This window comes from Danio rerio, chromosome 14 (assembly GCF_049306965.1).
Source record: "Danio rerio strain Tuebingen ecotype United States chromosome 14, GRCz12tu, whole genome shotgun sequence".
In the NCBI taxonomy this organism is placed as follows: Eukaryota; Metazoa; Chordata; class Actinopteri; order Cypriniformes; family Danionidae; genus Danio; species Danio rerio.
Window position 1 is genome coordinate 45,258,105 of NC_133189.1, and position 17,858 is coordinate 45,275,962.

Sequence of the window (17,858 nt, forward strand, 5' to 3'; positions counted from 1 at the left end):
ATTTTTTCAAAAAAGTAATAAATAATATTATTTTTTTTCATTTTCATTCGGCTTAGTACTTTTATTCATCAGGGGTCACCACAGCGGAATGAACCGCCAACTCATCCAGCATATGTTTTACACAGCAGATGCCCTTCCAGCTGCAACCCAGTACTGGGAAATATTAAATAATATATATATTATGTTTCATAAATGCTAAAAGAGATTTTACATTTGTTAAAAAAAAAAAATCCACAGTTTTGATGCTTTGCCAACTAAATGAAAGCCCATTAACAAGGAATGCATGTTTGTGCTTAAATTGCACTGGGATTAAATATTAATGGGTTTCAAGTGAGGTTTATTTTTATAGCGCTTTACAACATACAGATCATGTCAATGCAACAATGGAGATAGCTCTTGTTTTTTTTTTTTTGCCTAAAATAAATATATGAAAGCATATTTTCACAGTATATGAAATATATGAAAATGCAGTTTGCATTAACACAGATAAAACAATTAAAAATAAAGATTTACAAGAGTTTATTTCAAATACTGGTTTATAGAGCAAACAGGTTTACCATTTACTGTGCTTTAATGTTTTTGTAGAGTACAACAAATCAAAAGTTATGCACATTCACAGAAAACAGACATTCGTTTATTCATTTTCCTTAGGCTTAATCTCTAGTTGAGAGGTCACCACAGCGGAATGAACCACCCCAACCCAGTATTGGGAAACACCCATACACACTTATTCAAACTCACATACAGCTAATTTAGTTTATTCAATTCACCTATAGCGCATGTCTTTGGATTGTGGGGGAAACCGAAGCACCCGGAGGAAACCCACGCCAACACTGGAAAAACATGCAAACTCCACACAGAAATGCTAACTGGCCCAGCCAAGACTCGAACTAGCAACCTTCTTGCGGTGAGGCGACAGAGCAGAAGATACAAAATAAGAATACACAGATAATAACTCATACTGATACATGCATGTTTGCATCTTAAAGGTTCAAGACACCCTGGAGTACTTTTTTTACGTGAAACTGTACGCATGAAATTTCATCTTCCGGGTATAAAATAATTTTTAGAGCGGAATCAAATATGATGATGTATCGCAAATCTGCTAGTAGAGTGATGTTTCTCATTACTATTCAAAGCAGAGTTTTCTTATCCTATGAGAAGACCCTGTTTATTAGTTATTAGGGATATCACGATCCTCCAAATCCTCAATTTGATTACATTTTCGATTCTAAAGGCACGATTCGATTCGATTTTCGATTATGAATAATTAATTAATTAATGACCAATTAATTATTTGTAGCCTACCGTTTAAACTACCTGACCTGCATGGTCTTTGTTTTACCCATAAACAAATCATACAGTAAATGAATAAAGGCAAGATACACACATAATTACCACCTTTCAATCACTTTTTCTGCGGGACTCGTGAACAGGCAGTGATCTGTGTCATTATAATGGCGTCGGTAAAAAAGACGCACAACCAACAGGAACCAGCCAACAGTATCTGAGGTGTTCGCTAAAAGTACAAGTGAGTGAAAGATTGAAGCAGTCCTCTGACTGCCTGGACCTGCTGTCTCGAGCGCATGGCTGTGTGCGCGTCTGTGTCTATGTGGTCACATGATGTGCATTTTCAGAGGCAGAGAGGAAGGAGGGCTGCTCAGAAATGCCACACGCCACTGTAAATGTCAAATCGTTGTCGTTCTAAAATGCTATTTAAAAACAAAGACAGTGTAAACAGGGCCTGAGTGTGTACTTTTCGCGAGCGGATTTGCAACGGGGGCGGGCGTAGGATCGCGATGCCGGTGTTGTCTATCGGACTAACCGTACGTAATACGTACATAGCAGAGCTTGCAAAACTGTGTTTTTTTTGTCGACAACACGAACGTTGTCAACATAACTCACTGGGAATCCAAAATGCTTAAACACCGGCGACTTCATTGAAAGAGGAGAGGGTTTAAGTTCTGTCGACGGGTCTCCTGCTTCTGCGGTTTAACAAGCCTGTTTTTTTCCCGCTTGGCAAGCCAAGCTGACATGGGGGCGTGGCAGCATCGACGATTCTATTTTTTGATTCGATAATTGAAATTGAGCACAAATTTTGATTGATTTCGATTAAAAATCGAAATCGTGACACCCCTATTAGTTATTAATAAGAACATGTGCTTTCCAAGGCAAGGCAGACTTGCCAAACTGTGAGACCCAATGACTGGGTGAGACCGCATCCCTGCAGGGCACGGGTCATATGTGTTTGTTTTCATAATTTACGGGGTTTGTTGCATGTTTTTCCCTGCGATTTAGGGCCAATATAGCAAAGCTGTTAGTTTGCAGCAAGCTTTTTTGTCGGGAGAGCTGTAGAAGAATTGGAGGATGGCGGACTTTGTCTTTTTTAAGTTGAGTTTGCTACCATTCAGACACATGGCCTATATCTGTGCTGCTGTGTTCGCACGTTTAAGATCCTCCAGATTACCGGCAGGGCTAATGGTTGAAATAGACAGGGCAAGAGACCTGCTGCACTGCAAGCCACTGTGTCTGCATTCAGAACCGGGGATTGAAAAGGAGAAAAGTGCTATGTCTATATGAAATTTTGAATATCAAATGTAGCAGAACATTAAATTGCTTACTGTTTGCATTTCAACTTTGTAAACTATAAGATCATGGGTCTCCTTACGGTTTGCGTCTCATTTTTTGAGCCAGTTCTTCCGGCCGTGCCCACTTCTCCCTCTGCTCACGGAGCTCCACGCCCATCAAGAAGCATTTTTTGAAAACATTCTGAGGTAGACTTGAACCAAAAGAGGGGGGCTTCATGGCCCTTTAATAAACTATATAAGGAAGTCAAAATCTGAATAAGCACATTAGTGATTTAATTAAACATGTCAATCTTTTATCTCATTCAGCTTTCGGTGAAGATTAGATGTGCAGAACAGCAAAGATGAGGTACACTGAATAGCACCAATGACCTTGCAGATATTTTCCACAAGTTGCTGGAATGTGAAATGATTTTCATCAGCAGCGAGGAGCTCATTCATCTACTAATGACACAAGCAAAGTCTGTAAGAAGAGTAAACATGAGGTGTCGATCCGCTCATGCTTTACCTAGCTCTATAATTTTACCCTCTGCTTATAGAGGCATTGACGGCAGACGGCGAAATCAAGTCAATTTAGCTCTTGAAAGAAAGTAATTTAAAAACCCTCAGACAGTGGCGCTATTTGCAGTAAACACAGATGTATTTCGCACACCAAGGTTACGACTGAATGCGGCTCTCCAGAAAGCTCAGCTGAAAGTATTAGCTTATTTTCAATCAGCTCTGAAACTCTTCATCATTTAATAACTGGGCATGTCATTTACAGATTTCAATGGTGCGAAATGATGAAACATTAAAAAGATATCCGATTGCGCTGGGGAAGATGTGGGGAAAAAAATAGCTGCATGCATGTATAATACATTACATGTGCAATGTGAAAAGCAACATTCAAAGAGATCGCTGCTTCCTTATCCACTCCAAATCCTCAGTGAGTGGAAGACCTTGTGTTTTCATTTACACACCAAAGGTTAACACCATTTTGCCGCTGTTAACTTCAAAGTCGTTTCTGCATTGAGAACTTTTTACAGTTGACACAATTCTCCAAGCTGTGAACCTACTGCTCTGCACGATACCGGAAAAACTAGCTGCTGACGGATAAGCAAGCCAATAGCTGTTAAACACTGGAAGAGAACAAACATCTGATCTCCTCATACTTGAGTCTTCATAGTTATGCAGAAATGGCTTTGATGTAGTCAGTAAAGAAAATGAGAAATGCTGTTTTTAAAAATCAAACACAATAATGTTTTATAGGGGCGGCACGGTAGCTCAGTGGTTAGCACAGCTAGAAGGTTGCTGGTACTCCAGGGTGTCTTGAACCTTTAAGATACAAACATGCATGTATCAGTACGTGTAATTAAATGTGTATTCATATTTTGTGAAGAAATATTTTTCTGTAGCTTTTCAAGCATCTGTTTATGGTGGAAGGGCATCCACTGCGTAAAACATATGATGGAATAGCTGTCAGTTCATTCCGCTGTGGCGACCTGTGAATTAGAGGCCAAGCTGAAGAAAAATTAATGAATGAATAATGTTTTATATTTGATCATCAAGTGCACTCTAAAAAGCCAACCCCAAAGTTGGATATATATGGACAAACCCTACAGTTCAGTTTCAATTAAAATGTTCTTCAAAACTGATTCCAACAGTTAAATTTCACTGTAAAAAAAAAATGTTACTTAACAGTTTCCATATTTTTGTGATTAACAGATGTTGTCCATCTATTTATGGTCGTGAATTGCATTATGACTTGAGATCTGCTCTGTCGACTTTTGATGTTGAAAATTCCATAAAAATACTGGCAGTTTATTGCCAGGTTTTTACAACACAAACCCAGACAATATATAACTTCAGACTATAAAAAAAATGTCAATAATAAACAATACAAGTCACTTTTCCAAACTTTTGAACAACAAAACTCATGAGAATAGATGCAATTCAAAGCATAAACATAATGCCTTTCAAATTGCGTCCAAATATGTAAAATATTTTACAAAGTTGAAGGCAAAATCATTAGCTTTTTTCTTATTTTTCAAATATTTTCCTACAAAATTTCAACATTTTTTTTTTTCATTTTTAAGTATTTAATATTTTTCTATAACATACATTTGGCTGTACTAGTTTTGGACCGTTCTCATAAATTATTTTGTTAGATTAGCTCCAGATTTGGCTTCAGTACAGACTAATCTAATGTATATGCACAAATATAATATTGTATAGCTTCACATTAAAAATATGAATTTGAAAGATAGTTTTTTGAGGGGTGTATTTATATATGCTGAGCACTGTATATTGTTTACAAAGTGTTTACATGGTCAGAAAACAGCAAGTAATAAACAAGCACTTAGTTTGGGCTAGCTTTTGCAGCTGGACATTGCTTTACAATGCCCTTGATGGGTGAACATTAGCCAGTGGGGGAGTGTCTTTTGTCTCTCCAGGTGTAAATTATTCATGACCATTGTCACTCCCACGCATACAGCTGAGATTACCCAAAATAGTCTTTACACAATGTAAATCTTTGTAATGTTTTATTTGAATGAGCGAACAAAATTATTTGTACATAATTGTGAAGTAAACATTCTGGCCTACAAGATCTTGGATCTTACTTCAGCTACATTTTATTTCTCCAAAACCTACTAACCATGCATAATTATTATTTTTTTCTTAATAATGCAAGCACATATCCATATTTCTCACATATTATTGTAGCACATTTTGTGCTGAATACAAAAAAATACATGTTGGCCAATACTATGTAATAAGTAACTGAAATAAGCACAGATGTCAGGGCATGTCAAAAGATCTTAGGGGCCCCAAAATCACCTCAGACCCCTGAGGGTTAAATGTAGGGTTGCTATGCAAGATCTTCAAGGCAAATCCGCTGGCTACATTAGAATTTTAAGATTTTGTGCCTAATAGCATATTCTATTGCAGGCTTTGGGTTTTTATTCTGTTCACTATCCTAAGCACATGTACAGTACATTCACTGATTTAGTAGGAAAACTTGGCAAGATTTGATCCCTGTCCTTTTTATATAGATATATGTGCTGAGCTTGGCTTTAGAGACCAAAATAAACTGCTGCCCCTCCGTTCACCCAAGGCAAAAGCACAGAGACCAGAATGCTGTTTCTATGTGAGCGATACACGATGACTCCCATCACTGGGGCTTTGCAGCAGCAGTAATGCCTGAAAAACACTTTAAGAGCAGAGCGATTCCAAAGCTTCTCTGGTCTCATAGCTTGCCTCAGGTCTCCCTGTTTACCACGGTGCAGGACGGAGAGTCAGATAAGTAATATTCAGCTTTCAAGACAAGAGCTCCTATGAGATCTGCTTTGAATGAAATGAGACTTCATAATACATGCTATAAGGAAGGAAATGATGTTGTCCAAACACTTTCTTCCATTATCTACCCCTAAAAATGCTTCTGTTTCCAGTCCAGCTGTTGTGCTGGCTACAGATATTTTGCATTCACTGAGCACTTTTTTTTATACAAATGGGCTCAGGAAAAACCTGTAGTTTCTGGACCTTGAATGCTTTTAAATGAGAACAGCTCCTTAATAGTTGTGCTCAGCCAAGCTACATTTCTCTTCTCATTAGTGGGTAATGCCGTTAATCAAATTATCCCGTGCATCTGAAAGCTTGGAAACACAGAGCGTTAGTGCTCACAAGCTGTCTGAATGCCACTTAGCCACAAGAGTATTGAATGTCTTCAGTCAATTTAGTCGTTTTTAGTGAGTCTGAGTAACAATCGGGGTCATCGTGTCCTCTTCCCTTTGCAGGAGAGGTTGCTTCCTTTGAGTCTGCATGGCTCCAGTTCTTCAATGGGCATTTAGCTCCATATTTGCCATGCGAAATCTGTTTTACATTCACAAAGAAGTAGCAGAGAGTGCCAGCATTTTGAACAGCGTTTGATGAATATTTCATGCAGTATCCTGTACCCTATTATGACGGAAGATTGGCCTGCATTCTTACACCGCAAGGCCATTCAGAGGAACAATCAATTACAGGAATCATTGTGTGTTTTTCACACGAATAGCAGTCAGTCAAACCGCACAGAAAAAAAAAAAAAAAAAACAAGTAAAAAAGTGTGAGACTCCCCAGTATTCTTTGGAAAGGTCTTTTGTCACCTCTTGGAGATTTTATTTATAAACTCCACATCAGTTGTTTCCACCCTTCAGCACAGAGATATCAATCACGCTTGTGAGAGCAGAACCTGGGAGTGTTGCATCACCCAATGTCCTGAAAATGTTCTTTCGTCCTGTTGAAAGCCTTTAGTTATTTCCTGTGGGACAACTGTTGGAAGCATCAGAAACTTTTTTTCTGCGAAGAATAACAACATAACGAAACACATTCAAATATGCATGTTGACATTTTTCTACTTGTATTGACCCACATACAAATTTGATATATGGCAAAATATTTTAAAATGTTTTTAATAACGTGCAAGATATATTTACAAATAATGAAACAGGGGCTCTATATATTCATTCATTTTCCTTTGGCTTAGTCTCTATTTTAGAGGTTGCCACAGTAGAATGAACCACCAACTATTCCAGCATTTGTTTTACTCAGCGGATTCCCTTTCAGCTGCAACTTTCCAGCTTTCACTTTTACAACCATTTGAATGACAAATGTGTGTATATATACAGTATGTTCAAATGTTTTTGTTTTAATTTTAAGTCTATAAATGCCCATATATAAATATATTAAATATACACATTACCTGACAAAAGTCTTGTCATCGATCCCAGTTGTAAGAGCAACAAATAATAACTTGTGTCCCAATCATTACAAATACTATAGAAATATTGGAACATGAACCCAAGATTCTTACAAAAATCAGTCAAGTTTGGTGAATGAAAAATTATGGTTTGGGGTTCCATTCAGAATGGGGTGTGCGAGTGGATGGGAACATCAACAGCCTGAGATATCAAGATATTTGCGCTGCCCATTACATTACACACCACAGGAGAGGGCAAATACTTCAGCAGGATAGCACTCCTCATACTTCAGCCTCCACATCAAAGTTCCCTTAAAGCAAAGAAGATCAAAGGATTGGCCAGCCCAGTCACAAGACATGAACATTATTGAGCATGTCTGGTGTAAGATAAAGGAAAAGCCCTTGAAGATGAATCTAAAGAATCTTGATTAACTCTGGGAGTCCTACAAGAACACTTTCTTTGCCATTCCTGATGACTTTATTAATAAGTTATTTGAGTCATTGCAGAGATGTATGGATGCAGTCGTCAAAGCTCATGGGAGTCATACACAACATTAACTCTTTTGCACCATGACTTTATATTCTGTACTGTACATTATTTCTGTTAAGTGACAAGATAAAGTCAGACCTTACTGTCCTAATTAAATAATTAAAAATCAAGGCATGATCATATTTTATTTTGGTTCAATAAGCATATTCTAGAGGCCTTTGCCTTACAAATATATATATATATATATATATATATATATATATATATATATATATATATATATATATATATATATATATATATATATATATATATATAGTCAGCAAATTTTGTAATAATGTGAATATATTCCCATGTATATATTTATATTGTTCCAAAATATCACTACATGTCGAAATATCGAATATCACTTCTTAAGCCACCTATGTGGGATAACCCCACCAGAAGGCCTTTAAACCGCCCTTGCTTGTTGATTTTTGACAAATCATAAAAGCAAACAATAATTCAAAGAGTGACGCTCCAGTCCCTGAGCCCACCACTGTGTGCTGACTAGGGAGAAACCGCAATTGCTCCCAATGCTCTGCGTTTCCCCTCCCTCTTGAATATAGCTCTATTACCCGCACAGTAGCTCAGATCAAAGTGATTTATCGCCAGCGAGCGCTCAAGTTGTTTAAAATGGCTGGTGCGATTAGTCATGTATGCGTTGGCTCTGAAGAAAGGGACCAAGGTGCCCCAGCAAATTAAAAGCAGCTGCAGATACGAGTCAACCACAGCAAGGTGGTCATACGTGGCAAACGATAGAGACTCGCAGGGGATCCAGGAGGAGAAAGTGGGTCATTGCGCTCCCCTCATGGAGAGACCTGCGCCTGTGAAGGAATTCTCAGCGATCCTCTGGAGTATAAATATAGAGGAAAGAGCTTCCAGCTCTCAAACAATTGAGCTGCTAAAATTCCTTCTCTATAATTGCTTGCAATTACGCATTTAAAATTCCACCGAGAGTCCAGTTTTACCTATAAAGATGCATTTTTAGTTAAATGGACAATTTACAACGGCTTGATTATAGGATGCAAAGAATGACATGTGAGAAATTACATTTCTACCGTCTCAGAGAGTACACAGAGCTAAGAAATATGTTCGGTGTTATTGCATCACTCAACGTCCGCTAATGTGATTTGTACTGCGATGAGTGCCAGCCCATTCTCTATTGTTTATTATTTGTGGTGCACATTAAACATAGCTAGTTATAGACCAGCGGTGAGTCATACCCCTTCTGTTTTGCGTCCAAAATGTCCACAAGGGACCTCACTTCTATTTTTAATAGTTTACTGTGGCTTTCGGGTGCAGCGAAAGTTGATTTTAACTCTGCTGTTGACAGAGCTATAATAAGAACTGAAAGAGGCACAAAAGAGCCCTAAAAAACAAGATGCTCCTGGCCTCGGTTCCTTATGTAAACGACTGTAATTAAGCATGCCATAATAACAAGCTTGTGTATTTGCTCGGCATGTGTTCTAAAATCTCATCTGAGGTAGCCATTATTTTCAGATGTGCCTTTGATGCTGAGCCTTTTATTTTAATGAAGGAGATGTTTTGTGGGTTAGTGATCTTTGTAGCTAGGCTACAAAGATATTGAGACCTCTCAGTTTAAACAGATGCAGACTGACTTTCTTGAAGGGATAGTTCACACAAAATTGAAACTAGCTATTAATTTTTTTTTTCCATCATTAAGGGATAGTAGTTCTGAAAAGTATATTTGAATATTATTTACTCACACTTAAATGAGTCAAACACATTTATTAGACTTTTCATTGTCAAGATGTTTTCAAGAAAGGGAAAAATCTGTAACTATTGACTTCCTGTAACCACGGGGAGTGACACTGACAACAGAAGTTTGGATTCAACTGCAAGTTTATTCGAAGTCAGGCAAGCAATGGTCAATATGGGTGCAAACAGTTGTTTAGAGGCAGTCCAGAATCGTAATCAGAAAACAGGCGAGAGGTCAGAAGGCAGGTGGCTAAACAGGAGAACTGGATAAACAAGGCTAAGATCAAAACATGGGAAAACAAGACTAGGAGAACACATTGTAATGTCACTAACAATAAACAAGACTCAGCCATATAGGGTTTCAAAGTGAGCTGTATATATGTGTGTGTAATCAGTACATGAGCAGCATCAGCTGTGTGTATGCAATCAGTCAGGATCTGGAACCGGTTGTGTGTGTGAAGCATGACTGGTTATGTAGTCCATTTATAAGCAGATTTCTAGTTTGTATGATTGAGAATGTTTTTCAGCGACCTCTGGTGGTTAGAGGTCGCCGGTGATTGTGACACTTCCATAGTAGGGAAAACAATACGGAAAAGTAACAGGTTTCCTGCTTTCTTAAAAATATTGTATTTTGTGTAAGAGGGAAGTCAAACAGGTTTGGTACAAATGAAGAGTGAATATAAGATGACAAAATTGTTTATTTTGGTGAGAACTATGATTTTAGGGGCCATCCAAGATTTAGGTAACTTTTTTCCCTTTAGTAGAACATTCATTAATTTTCCCTCAGCTTAGTCTCTATTTCAGTGGTCACCATTGAAGAGTGAACTGCCAACTATTACAACATATGTTTAACACAGCAGATGCCCTTCCAGCCACAAATCAGTACTGGTAAACACCCATACACCCTCACGTGCACATTCATACACTACGGCTAATTTAGATTATCCATGTCTTTGGACTGCGGGGGAAACCAGAGCACCCAGAGAACATGCAAACTCCACACAGAAATGCCAACTGACCAAGCCGGGGCTCGAACCAGTGACCTTCTTGCTGTGAGGTAACAGTGCTAACCACTGAGCCACCGTGCTACCCTATAGTAGAACATTGAAAAGGAATTTTAACTGTGGTTCTTGATGATTTATATAATACAATTGATTTCCATTTACTAAAGTAGCCACTTTTTAAAAAACGAGACATTTTAGGAGATAAACGTTAATGATTTTACAGTTTTCTTTTTAATTTATAAGAGCTGTGATTTATTTAACTGTGCTAGAAACAGTGAAACCATAGGAAATTTTTGAAATTTGTCAAAAAAAAAAATTAAATATAATTAAAATAAATAAAATATGACACTATATAATAACAGCCATTTTTGTAAGATTTTTATTGAATTTTAAATGATGCCAATACTAATTATATTAATTTTTGTCATTTATGAGAGTAAAAATTCAACATCACGTCAACAACCCATATTTATATTTAATTTTAGGTGAAAAAGTAAGTATATATTTTTCTAACAGATTTAAAATGAACACAGCTGCAAGTGTCACAGCAGCCACCACAGCAGCACCGCCACATTTACAACTTCCTTATTTCCTTTGGTTTCTTTTGCCATTAGGAAAATTAAAGACACCCTTCATTCGATCGACAGCTTGGCTTTCATCTCATAGAAAAGACGAAGAGACACTAGTGTATGAGCTCTAATGAAAGCTGGATTCTTTAAAAAAATGAGCCACCCTAAAGAAGAAAAAGAAAAAGAAACCTCAGGGTATATTGCTGTAAAATGAAGATCCCCTCAGGAAATAACTTCTCCAGATCAGTTGGAGACAGCGGTGCAGATGGCATTCACATGTGCTCAATGCATGTCAAAAGCCACCGTGTGAGCTACTGTGTAGTTATTATTCCAGGAATTAAATGATATTCTCATTTCAACGTGCGCTAAAGATAACAATTCGCCTATTGATGGGCTCTTCATTACTGCCCTGATCTGGTCTGACTCCATTTTATCTGCCCTGAATGGCGCAGATAACAGCAGGTTCATTTCCATCACAGGTTCATCTCTATGAAATGCAAATGGTTTTCCTGTTCCATTTATTTCTCCCTTCAAAAGCCTCAGATATCAGGTATTAGGCGCAGACCACTTGCTATGTTTGTGTTTGGTGCGAGGACAAAGGCAAATATGATTTTTTTTCTCCCCGCTGTTCTGAGACAAAGGAATTATGGCAGCAGACACCAGTGACAAGGCTTGTCAGGCTGTATGACCATTACAGTTTAGATAAATGCGAAGAGAATGCTTTCAGGGCTGCCAGATGCATTTAGTACAGCATCTGGAGATGTCCGATGAAGACAAGCAGTTGCTTTCCTAACAGTTTGACTGCCTGAAAATGGGGGAAATTATGGTCACTGTGTGATACGATGACATTTATTCCTCCAACTGTTTGGGGCTTTGCAACATCCACTTTCTTTGTCAAGTTATAGTTCATCTATAGTGATAGATTACCCTCAGTGGTGTAAAGTAACAAATTACAAACATTCAAATTACTGTAATTAGCTAGTTCTTGTCAGGAATTGTAATTTAAAAAAAAAACTACTTTTAAAAATGTGTACTTTTACTTTTCCTTGAGTACACTTTTAGTGCTGTTTTAGTACTTTTACTTCACTACATTCCTTCAACTTGTAGTAATTACTTTCTTTTCTATGGGAATTGGCTAAGTACAAACATCTGTCTTGTGATTCCTGTCCAATCAAATCACACATAGAAAATAAATACTTTCCTACTGAACAACCTTGGTGCTTTATAAATGCAGTAAACCATTTGAAAGCATTAAAAATGTCCAAGAAGATGTCCTAAATCTTTATACGCAATGGCCCAGAGACTTTTGTTCATTCAACAGTGTAAACTATATGACTAATGAGAAGATGAAAGAACTTTAGTTTATGATGGACTAAAATTGGCCTTAAACAATAGTTCACACTACGATACCGGTAAATATCTGGAAAATTACTGGAACGACTTCTGTCACACAGGCAAGAACTTTTCGGAGTTTTTCTGGAAAAGACGATTCACACATCCATTCCAAAATACTGGTAAATTCTGACATCATTAGCCAGAAACGACCTCTAAAAGGCTGAGCTTGTATTTGTAAACATAGAAGGGGTCAGGCTTTTGTTGATGGTTTTACTTTTATTTAAAGCGAACCAAATGTTTACACATTTGACTTGAATAAGTATTGTAAACAACTTTGATGAAAACATATGGAGGAACACTTTCGCATGTCGAGATATACATAATATGAGTGTGTGCAGGCACTCACTAAAGCACCGGAGCGGGCGCTCATGCGCACACGTCAAGCAAATAAAGGAGAGCTTGAAGGTAAACAAACGGTGGTTTATCATAAGCATTTTGTCGATAATTTTTTACACAGTTGGCATTCAGAAAGAAGATAGTAACGTTATCTGACTATCCAAGCAGCTTATTCAGAGGCTTTTATTTTCATTAACAGCACAGATGTGAATGCGTTTAAATGTTCTGTTTGGCTGGAGTAAACATCTCACGTCAGCATGTTCTAAACGTGAATGTTCTTTTTCAGCAATATTCAGTGTTTCAGCAACGTTCAGATTTTCCACTTACAAAGTTTGCCATGTAAATAACAAATACCATAGCACAACGCAACTGATTCTTAAAGGTAATGGGCGATGAGATTCTGATTGGTTTAATGCATGTTATACTTAAAATACACCCATGACACATTAAGAGAATAAGCACAACCCTGTTAGACCATGCACCAGGGCAAGGACTCTATATTTTTTTCGGTCCTTAAAATAGCAAAAGAGGATTCGGGCACGCTCTTAATACTTATGCACCCTACACTTTAGACTTTGCACCTAGATCATTAAAATAGAGCCCTATATGTTAATTTAGATTAGTTCCACAAAAAAACTTTAATTAGTTGAAGGACTCGTAAACCCATGACATACACCTGTTAAGTTTAATTATGAGAATTTTTCCCATATTTAACTTTTTTGGAACCATTATAAAATAGTCATAAATTTAACGTTTTGTTGTCCTTTGATCTGACACATCTAATTATTGAAAAAGATTAAAATTCTTTTCAGGAAAAAAAAGTAAAGAACAAAAAAAAAAAAGAAAGAATTAATAAAGTTAGTGATCTCTTATTTTCTGAAACATTAGACTTCAAACTACATAAACAGTATTTTTAACACGTTTTTCTCTTGTTTTTTATGGGGTTTTTACTGTCTGTTTGTCAACGACTCATATATGCATATCATGATTTTGTCAAGTATGATGCATTCCTGGATTAACATCTATGTTGATTCTGGAACATAATTTTTGTTTGAAAACAAACCATATCTATTCCCTACCCCTAAACCCAACAATAACTGTAAATTTATCCCAAAATCAAAGGGGAATAATAGTTGGGATAACACTCATATAGAAGTGCATAAACCTAACCATAAACCTAAACTTAACACTAACGGTAAACATATCCCTTTATTCTGATTAGCTGATTGGAATGTTGTTTCAGGATTAACATGGATGTTAATCCAGGAACATGTCCTACTTTGTGGAATCAGGTTGGCAATATAGCAAATATAAATATAGAAACAAAAAACCAAAGTCAGAGAATGAGTAAAAAGAAAAAAATCTCAGAACAACATTTGAGATGGGAGCTCAACCCCAGGGAGGAATTTGCTCTTGTGACTACCCATGTGAATAGTAGTTGTTAAATCATCATTCACGGGAGTGCAGGGAGCATGTGGTGAGCAGGGTTACTGGAGAGAAACAGACGGGAAGAGCCGTCCGCACAGCCTGCAGGTGATTCACTTATTGCAACCAAACCACAGCTAAATCCAGAGCTGCACTCACACTTCTAGCATCAAAATACTATATTTCAGCGCCGACTGAAAGCCAGTTAGGGTTTATTTCGTTGGGTGGCATCTGTCAGCCCTCAAAGCCAGACAGATTTTTTTTTCACTCGCTTTGTACACCTTTAACAACAAGAATCCCAAAAAGCACAGAAATAAAATAGCAATTCTGAGTGGAATATGGATATTCTTGAGGGCACATGCTGAAAAACAAATAAATTAGCCACCTTTATCACACTCCTCCACGGTAAGACTGCCAATATGTTGGTGCCGATGTTGACCTTAGTACATCTCGGGTCTTCTTCACAGCAGGGTAAGGACACGAGTGCATTCATTGTCTTACTTCTGAATGACAGCCATCATGTTGCACTGTGACGGGCGGTCATATTTCTAGGCCCGTAAGGACAACAAGGGGACACGCTGTCATGAGCATACTAGCCTTTCTCCTCCACTCACCTGTGACAGTGTCTGGTCGACCTTTAATGCGCATCCTCAGGGGACCGTTAGGGCACGATGATGCAAACCACTCTCAGACTTCATTGGCTTCCATGTCTGTTATTAATTCTCCTCAGGGCGGGTCTCTTTTCAGACTCTCCATATGCTGTGCGAGAGCCACCTTGGAGATCAGACGTGCAGGAGTCGATGAAAAGAAGTAAACAAGTGAACTCTGAAAACCCCTCCACGTGTTATCTATCACGAACTGCACTTGAAGTATATTGAAGCCAGGTGGCATCACTGGGAAGTAGATTACTGGGTAATGCCCGATGCATTGAGTGTCATAAGTCTCGAAAGCTCCTGTGGTGGTCACATGGCATACCTGCAAAAATGTAAACAAAAGACTTCTCAAAAGGCCTCCTTTATAAAGTAATGAGTTTGGCAGGAATCGAGAGCTCAAGGTCTAGGCACTAGGGACGATTTTAGCAATATATCTTGAGCAGACCCTGGACTTGCCGGTACATTCTTAAGATCTCTGAGGGATACAATATTACATTTTCTCTCTCCTGTAATACACCTCTTTTCTTACTGTTTTGAGACCAACTAAGCGAATCAGTATCAAAAGTGTCTGGGAAATAGGGCTTTATTTTAAACCAGTTAAAATGTGTAATTTTTTTTATGTCGTAAATAATGTGATATTACACTGATCCTCCATGTTTGGCTAATTGCTTTTTTTTTTTAAAGAAGATAAATAAAGCACAATGTTCTCTTACCTGTCCCAATATGTTTTTTCTTTAGCAAAATTTTCTTTAACATATTTAACAGCAGAGATTTCTGAAATAGGCTTTGGCTGCTTTCTCTTCAAAATGCATCTTATGTGCCCTTAAATTGGTGTTTCAAACAACTTTGTGAATGTTTAGTTTCTTGTGTATAGATTAATGTGTTTTTAATAATCGGAATAATATTCTACTCAAAGCAACGATTGCGGATTGTTGGATCAATTCCATGAGATTAATTTGCCTAGCCTAATAATTTAATTTGAAATAGGCATAATTACACATAATTACATAATTACATTATTTACTTAAGATGTTTAAAAATATTTGTTTAACGGATTTTCAAGAGTTCACACTTAGCTGATGATTGGTATTAAGCTAGTTTGGCATGCTGTCCCGAGAGAGAGTCCCGAGCTCATGAGAGCCTCGAGCCCGGGGCTCCCCCCTGTTGCAGGGCGAGAGGGGAGTTTGAGCTCGGGTAGATCTCGAGAACACGCCACCCCACCCCCACCCCCCACCCCCCGGCTGCGTGAGGGTTGCTAAGGTGATGTGTTGCTGACAAATTGAATCGAATTTGGTGTTAATTTGGTTTAGTCAATTTACTTAAGTGTCATGTTTTTGGGAGTGTGGGAGGAAAACGGAGGACCCGGGGAAAACCCACGCATGCGCGGGGAGAACATGAACTCCACACGAAAATGCTGACCGTTTGGGTAGATGCCCGAACCGGAGGCATTTTGCTGTGAGGCCGCAGTGCTAGCCATTGGGCCGCCGTGCTGCCCTGTAGACAAAAGAGGAGGCGAAGGGGTGGAAGGGGGGATTCTTTAAGACGAAGATGACTAAAGGTAAGGTGTTTGGTTATTTATACTTGGTTAGGAATAGTCTGATTGGTGGTTCGTGGTGGTCCAGCCGTGTCAATCATAAGCGAGTGATCCTCTCGAAATTAGTTTATGAATAAACTTCACTTATAAAAACAGTATGTTAAAACTAAACAGAATAAAGTGTGAAGGCTTAAAGTTGATAGGAAATAAAATAAATTATCGTTCATTTCATCAGCCAATGCATAACAACATTAGTAACATATCCCTAAAGCATATTCAATTGATATTTTACTTTTAATAAGATTTGTATGTTTATTATGAAATGTAAATCGCCGAAATTCTGCTATAGGTAGCCCAGCTTTCGCAGCATTAAAGGTAATGTCAAGAGAAAGCCAATATATATAGATCCTCCCTCATCAGAGAGGTAGAAGAAAGCAAAAAAAAAAAAACACGTGACTGGAAACACACTCCAGGTGTGACTGGGAATGTCTTTTTTTGTCCAATCTGTGATCGGATTGATGAAATCGCATCTTAATATTAGCAGGAATAAACAACACATGCGCGCGCTCTGGCTCTCTCCAACTGTCTGCCTGTCAGCCTGTCACAGCGGATTCAGTGGAGGGACTAGAAAATCTAACATGTAAAAACTGACAAAAAGAGCATAACTATTTTAAACTTATACCTACCTTGGCAAATGACCATGGAATAAGCATGATAATGAATGGCTTGCCGTGGGTTAAAGGATTTTAATGCACATCACGGAGGCGACCACACTCCACTGCATGTCGTGTGGTCCTTTGCCTCCACATCGTGCATTAAAATCCTTGAACACACGGCAAGCTGTTGATTATCCCTTACTTCTCAACCAGGAGCTCACTTTACTGTAAATGACGTTGGAAATAGAAACGGTTACTTTGGCCCCTGGTTTAGTAAAGCAATAGTTCGTCCAAAATCTACGTTTATTCAATATTTACTCACCCTCAGGTGGTTCCAAACCTATATGAGTTTCGCTATTCTGTTGCGAAAAAAAAAAAAAAAAAACTTGTAACCACTAACTGCCGTATTCGAAAAAAAAAAACAAATATTATAGAAGTCAATGGTTACAGGTTTCTAGTTTTCATCAAAATATCTTATTTTCTTTAAATTTTTGGGTAAGATATACTTTTAAATAACCATTAAAGTAATCACAATTATCTAATTCGTTCTATTTATTGGATAAGTATTAGAGTATGTGGAGTTGCAAATCATATATGTGAATTTGTATTTGCACTTGTACATAATTAACACCTTACTCTGAGATTCTTAACAGTTATTGTTATGTATTAGTAATTTATCTTTCATTATCACCTCTATTTTACCATGCTGTGTGAAAACTCCAGCATAATAATGGTT

At 37.8% G+C, this 17,858-nt stretch overlaps 1 protein-coding gene and 1 long non-coding RNA gene across 4 annotated transcripts in view; one reads left to right on the forward strand and one right to left on the reverse strand.

The window, feature by feature from the left end:
* The window catches only part of tnmd (tenomodulin), a 79,307-nt gene that overhangs the window by 18,543 nt on the left and 42,906 nt on the right, over window positions 1-17,858 (forward strand).
* The window catches only part of LOC141377576 (uncharacterized), a 58,634-nt gene continuing 51,695 nt past the window's right edge, over window positions 10,920-17,858 (reverse strand). For 2 of the 3 annotated variants that reach the window (XR_012389939.1, XR_012389940.1), the window contains one exon: window positions 10,920-15,254. This is a non-coding gene — a long non-coding RNA (uncharacterized lncRNA). The remainder of the gene's footprint in view (window positions 15,255-17,858) is intronic. The other variant, XR_012389938.1, reaches the window with a different exon arrangement.